The sequence below is a fragment of the Arachis ipaensis genome, chromosome B03 (assembly GCF_000816755.2).
Source record: "Arachis ipaensis cultivar K30076 chromosome B03, Araip1.1, whole genome shotgun sequence".
In the NCBI taxonomy this organism is placed as follows: Eukaryota; Viridiplantae; Streptophyta; class Magnoliopsida; order Fabales; family Fabaceae; genus Arachis; species Arachis ipaensis.
The window spans coordinates 1,658,642-1,665,098 of NC_029787.2; positions in this window are offsets into that span (position 1 = coordinate 1,658,642).

Below are 6,457 nucleotides of genomic sequence, written 5' to 3' on the forward strand. Positions count from 1 at the left end.
CACTTTTAGTATATATTTTATGTTTTTATGTGTATTTTATATTAGTGATTAATTTTAATAACTGTTTTTGGTGTATACTAACATAATTGATGTTTTAAAAAATGTGTGATACTTGATGGCAAACTGATTTCATCATACGAATCCATGGCTGACTGTTGGTTTGTGATTCAAGCTCTCTATTCAAATTTATCTCCATGGTCGTCTATGAATTTTTGGATCGCAAAACAACAAAATAAAATAAAATTGTGCCATGTGTAACAGCAAACTTCAATGCTCCTCTAGAGTCATTTTTGTTATTAATCTCCATCATAAAACATATACATAGCTGAAGTCACTGATTAATATAAAAGAGAAATTTTTTAGACCATTAATTTTTAGTATTTTTAGTAATTATTTAATTAATATAAATGTTAAATTATTTTTAATAAATAAATTTTATTAATTTATATATATAAATTTAAAAAAATATAAATATAAATTATATTAATTTATAGGTATAAAATTTTGATATATATATATATATATTATATATTTTTTGTGTATAAATTAATATCAAGGTTCTGAAAACCGGACCGGACCGGCCAGTCGAACCGATCGAACCGGGAACCGTCAACAATTTCGATTCGGTTTAATAGGTAAAACTGGCAATTTGAAAACCGTTATAAAACCGTTGAACCGGCCAAGAACCGGCCGGTCAGACCGAACCGGGACCCAGCCGGTTTTCACTTTTCTGCCAAAAACGTCACCGTTTTGGTATTAAAAGAAAAGGGAACAGCCTTTCGATCTCACGCATTTGCTTCCTCTTCCTTCTCTCAAACCCTAGCCTCATCACTCTCCTCTTAAAGCTGTGTCACCGCCCCTACCGCCGTCGTCCTACCCGCTGCCGTCGAATCTGGTCCAGTCGTCGTCCCTTCTGTTTCAGCGTCGTCGCATCTCATCTCTGCCGTCACGTCACGCTGCATATGCTCCACCCTCCTCTGCTCGAACAATCACAGCTTATTCCTCAATTCGGTCTCAGTCCTCGTCTTTGCCTGCTTCGTTGCGCTACTGCCGCCGTCCGTCGTCGTCGTAGACATCGTTAAGTGACGAGACAGAGAGAGAGAATGCGCTGTGAAGGGGAAAGAAGGGGTGGAGGTCGTGGGAGGAGGCGCGCGAAGGGTGAAGCCTTTGCTTCTTCCGTCGTGTTTGAGTTCGAAGACGGCCGCCAGTGCTGTTACCTCTGTTGCTGCCTCTGTCGTGCCTTGCCATCATGTTACCACTGATTTCAAATGCCTCATTCTTGTTCTACTTCAAATCATGCTAAATTTGTGAGTGTCCTTCCTTTTTGAATGTTTATAAATAATAAGATTAGACATTGATTTTTCTGATTATGGTTTTGGTCTGAATTTGGTCTTGTTTAAATTTCATGATTTTGTTACTGGCTCCTAAAAGTTGGGTTTCTTTTTCTAATATGCTTACCATTCCTTTTTGTTTTTGCTTGAATTTTAGAAGAAAGAGCAATGTAATGTATTCCTATTTATGATTCCATAAGACCAAGGTTAAATTAACAATTCAGGTGGAGTTGAGTTTTGTTTATGAGTAATTAAATGCACGAAATAGGAATATGGTTGCTAATTTCTTTTGTGACTTTCATTGTTCTTTTCCCTTGTTGTGCTGTTGTTGTTGTTATGGCACTGTGATTCTGATCACTGATGAGTGTTTTGAATTTAGAATTTCTGATAAGTGACTTGTTAAGCTGCTGCTGTTGTTATGCTGTTTTTGTTGTTATGGCACTGTGATTGTGATTGTGATTGTGATTGTGTGATCAGTGTTTTGAATTTGGAATTTGTGATTAATGACTTGTTAAGCTGCTGTTGTTGTTATGCTGCTGTTTTGTTATCGCACTGTTGTTATGCTGCTATTTTGTAATGGTTGTTGCTGAATGCTAAAAATGAAAATCAAATCAAATGATGGTTGTTGCTGAATGAGTAGAGTAGTTACCTGCCAATGCCATATATAAATAAACTGATGAATAATGATGATGATGGTAGTGGAAAGAGAGTCAAAGTGTATAGGTAGTTGGTGATATGTTATGCTTTCTTATTGAATGACTACTTGTTATGTTGATACCTCAACTTGAAAACAACACTAGATCCCGTTTATGGCTTGCTCAACAAGAAGAATCTGTTGCTAAGAGAGCTCTTTTACAACAGATGAATGCAACGCTGCCTAAGATTAAACCGAAAAGATCATCTTGCAAGGTTCAGGTTCATGTTCAGTTAGCATAATACCACATAATGATCAACATTTTCTAACTGAACTAGCTCAACATTCTTTTGAAATTGATAATCCTTTGTCTTCTGACATTTGTAAATTAGAATCTGAGGTGTTAAGTGATCCTGTTAACCCTCAAAGTCAAAATTTAATATTTAGATATTTCTTTTTACTATTTAACTTTTGAGTTTGTATTTTGATAAGATCATAAGAAACAGTGACCATATATATATTATTATTATGTTATTACTATTGTTAAAAATTTGTCACAACCTAATTTCTTTTGTAGTGTATGTAATAATGGATATGTTATTTGTAATTATTTTTATTACATGATAAAGAGATGAATGTGAAATTAAATAGTGTATAAATAATATTTTCATTCTTTTCATATACTTGGTAGATATTTCATTCTCCAACGTCTTATTCCTTTTGATATTTTCACGAGAAACAAACAAGGGACACCGATTAAACCTCATCACATGCATTCCACTATAGCAATTAGCATGCACCTTGCTTGTTAAATGTCATTTTCCAATTTCATTCATAACATTACAATTATTGGACTATATATACTATTTGGATTTTAACTAAAATTAAAGTTTTCAAATCAAATATAAATCATAATTCATGTCATTTAATAATATTCACAAATATAAAAGAAATAAAATGATTAAAATACATATAAGTTTTGGTTGAGCCATTTAGATAAAAAAAAAATTAAAGACAAAATAACATAATAAAGTAGGTATATATAAATCATATAATATTAAGAAAGGAGCATAGTGAGAACAAAATGGTTGAATTAAGAAATTAATTAAATTAATTAATGATGAAAAACATTAATTTATTCAAAAATGAACTAATTAGTTTTGATTATTTTGGGTTAAAGTGATGCAAGTCAAAAATTCAATATTCAGCTGCAATCCAAACTGAATGAAAACAAAAATAAAGCTGGCGGGCTACAAATCAATAAAACACCCAAAAGAAAACTAGGCAAGAAACCAACGGGTTGAACTTGATACAAATCCGATCCAATCCTGATTAGTTCTCTAATTCAAACTCTTCCCATGTGCCTTCACCAAAAGCAACGTACACCTATCTTGTCTCAATCAGAACTCAGAAAAAGAAAGAGAAAAAGCTTAGTTGTTCACAGAAGAAGAAAGAAAGAGAAGGTTAGGCAAGAAAGGTTGAGGTCAAATCAGTAAATTCAAACCAAATCAAGCTTAGGCAAAGGTTAAAGGTAAACCATTTCCTATTGCATGCATACTGCTTTTCTCTCTTCTTCCCAACACTCTGCAAGTCCGAAATAGGATACAAGGGAAAGATGATTTGTGTTGTTTTCTGCTGTGCATCTACGGTCACAAGTGAGTAGTCTTGGAGACTAAGTAGCTTCTCAATGGCCAAGATCTGGGTTTACCATTGAGGATATCTGTTTTCTGCTTTTCTATGGTTTTCGGTCAACAAGAGAAGGTCAGAAGCAAAGTTTCTATTCTGAGGATCAACGGAAAAAAGTGAGTTGGTGGGTTGGTGTAGCACAAAGCTCAAGAAGTTGACGTAGGAAGAACAACCCAGCAACATGCAAGGAGATAAAAGAAGAGTTCTGTTCATTTAGAAAGTAAGGAGAGATAACCCAGTGTATTGAGGTTTTGTTCTGTGAAAAAACTCTCTGAAGAAGTTCATCTACTAGGACAGTACTACTTTCTTTCAAAGAAGCATTTTGCCAAAAATAAAGAACTGAATCAGAGACATGCAAATCTGGTTTATCACATAGTAAAGAGGCTGTTGAAGAAATCAATCTTCTTCATATTTTACAGATTGTAATTTACTTTTCTATATTTATCTTTCTGTAATTTATTGAGTGAAAAGACATATTGAGAGAGTTCAAGTAAAAGCCAATGAGTTGATAGAGGCTGAGTGATACACTTGAGAGAAAAGCCTAGAGTTATTTTCAGATTTCTTTAGGTAAGTCTGTGTCTTGTATCTTATACCTGTGAGGTACCCCTTTCTTAGTTAGATTAGCGCTAAGAGCGAAGAGTTAAGTATTAGCATAGCCAAAGTCAAGTTAGGTTAGAACTTGAGTGTGAAAGAACTGTGTCAATCATGTGGAATTGGTGTATGTAATACTTTAACTATAATGGAAATTCCACTATTGTTATAGTAGAGACTGGATGTAGGTTGCATAGCACAAGACAACTGAACTAGAATACATAATGGTGCTAGCTTTTCTCTTCTCTGATCTGTCCTGTTTTCTGATATTCATGAGACAAAATAAAATTGTCTCATAAATTTCCGCTGCTAAATTCAAACAGATTTAAAGTGCAAATCAATTTTAAAAGGTTAAGTTCATTAACATAAAAGAAGGTCATAAATTACCTTCTTCTCTAAACTTTCTACGACCTTCAAAAATTCTATCAAACATAACATATGATCTAATAATAAAGTAATAACAGTAAAACAATAAAATGTTAGAAAAATACACCTGTAAGTCACTAGATTGCAAAAGCCAATAAATAATATAAGGAATAAAAAGTTAAGAAAATAACTTATCTCATATCTCTAATAAAGAACGGTGATTACGAAAGTTGATATTATTGATAGTTTAAGAATTGTTAAATTATAATATAATAAATAAAAAATCAAGAAATTCTGAATTTTTTTTTTTTATTATTTGAATTGTATGATTCATCATCATCATAAAAACTTAATTCTTGTCTCAATAAAAATCTAACGTACTCAATTGTTGTTTTTAAAGTGACTTTAGTATGGAATCTCTTTTATCTTCAGTGATTATTTCTCATTTGGTGTATGCAAAAAGAAGAATTTTTTAATTTTTTTTATGAAGCACAAATAAAAAATCTTTTTTTTTTTGTTATAGCTTTAAGATGTGATCTTTGTTTGAAGAAATTAATACTCAAAATGACTCCTGAAATTTGACCTCCAATTCAATTTAACCCTTAAATTTTAAATTGATTCAAATTATACCCTGAAATTTTAATGCATGCCTCAAGTTGGCTCTTCCGTCCATTTCCGTCACTGAAAAAATGACGTGGCAAATTTAGTTGACACCTGGCAGTGGCACAAGAAAAACAACGTCGTTTTTCAAAAACCTAATTTCCTATTCCTTCACCATTGTAGGGGGGTCAAATTTTCATAGTGCCAAATTCAAACAAATCAACAAGAAGCTCCTGCAACATTCTTCCACCACCGCTAGAATAATCAGCCTCTGAATAAACCACTTCAATCACATGAAAAACTTTTTTATTTTCTATTTGTGAATGCAATGCAAAAAAAGTGAAGAAAAGTGGAGCAACACTCACGATGGTAGTGGATCCGAGTTGGGGGCGACGATGTGGTCAATGGGGGAAGGGTCACTGATTCTGGCATCAATGGCTTTGAGAACGTGGAGGGGACTCTTGATGAAAAAAGAGGGTGAGTTGAGGTTGTAGTGTTGCACTAAATCCTATCCCTCATTCTTTTTCAATAATAATAATAATAATAATAATAATTAAGAATCAGTTTGAAGTGAAATAGAGGAAGTAGAAGATATTGTGTTTGTTGTGAATGAAGCAATTGTTCATGCCTGTGTAGATGAAGGTGATGATGATTACTTGATGTCTGAAAATGGGTTGGAGAGAAACTATGGCTGCTTGAGGAGGAGGAAGGAGAGGGAGAGGGAGAAGAAATCGACGTCGTTTTGGAACAAATAGCAAAACGAGGTCGTTTAATTGTGCCACTGCCAGGTCAGCTTTCCGGTGATGAAAATGGATAGAAGGGCCAATTTGAGGCATACGTTAAAATTTCAGGGTATAATTTGGGTCAATTGAAAATTCGAGGATTAAATTTAATCGGAAGTCAAATTTCAGGGGTCATTTTGAATATTAACTCTTGCTTGAAGTCATAATTTTTTTCTTTTTTTTTTTTACTTAAAAATGGTAATTCAATTTTGATTTGAGCTCTAATTAGATTTTTTTTTAGAAACCAAGTCGAGTGAATGGACTTGGATCACTGGTTGAATCCTTTGCTTCTATTTGGTCCAAATTTATTTTTTCATATTAGTCATCCAAATATTTATATCATTTGGACTTCATTAGTTTATTATTGGGCCAGCCAAGATTCTTTCTTTCCTGCTTCTGTGCATATGAGCTATTATTCCTTTGAATGAGTGAAATGGACTTTGAATCCAAATGGACTTAATGGACTT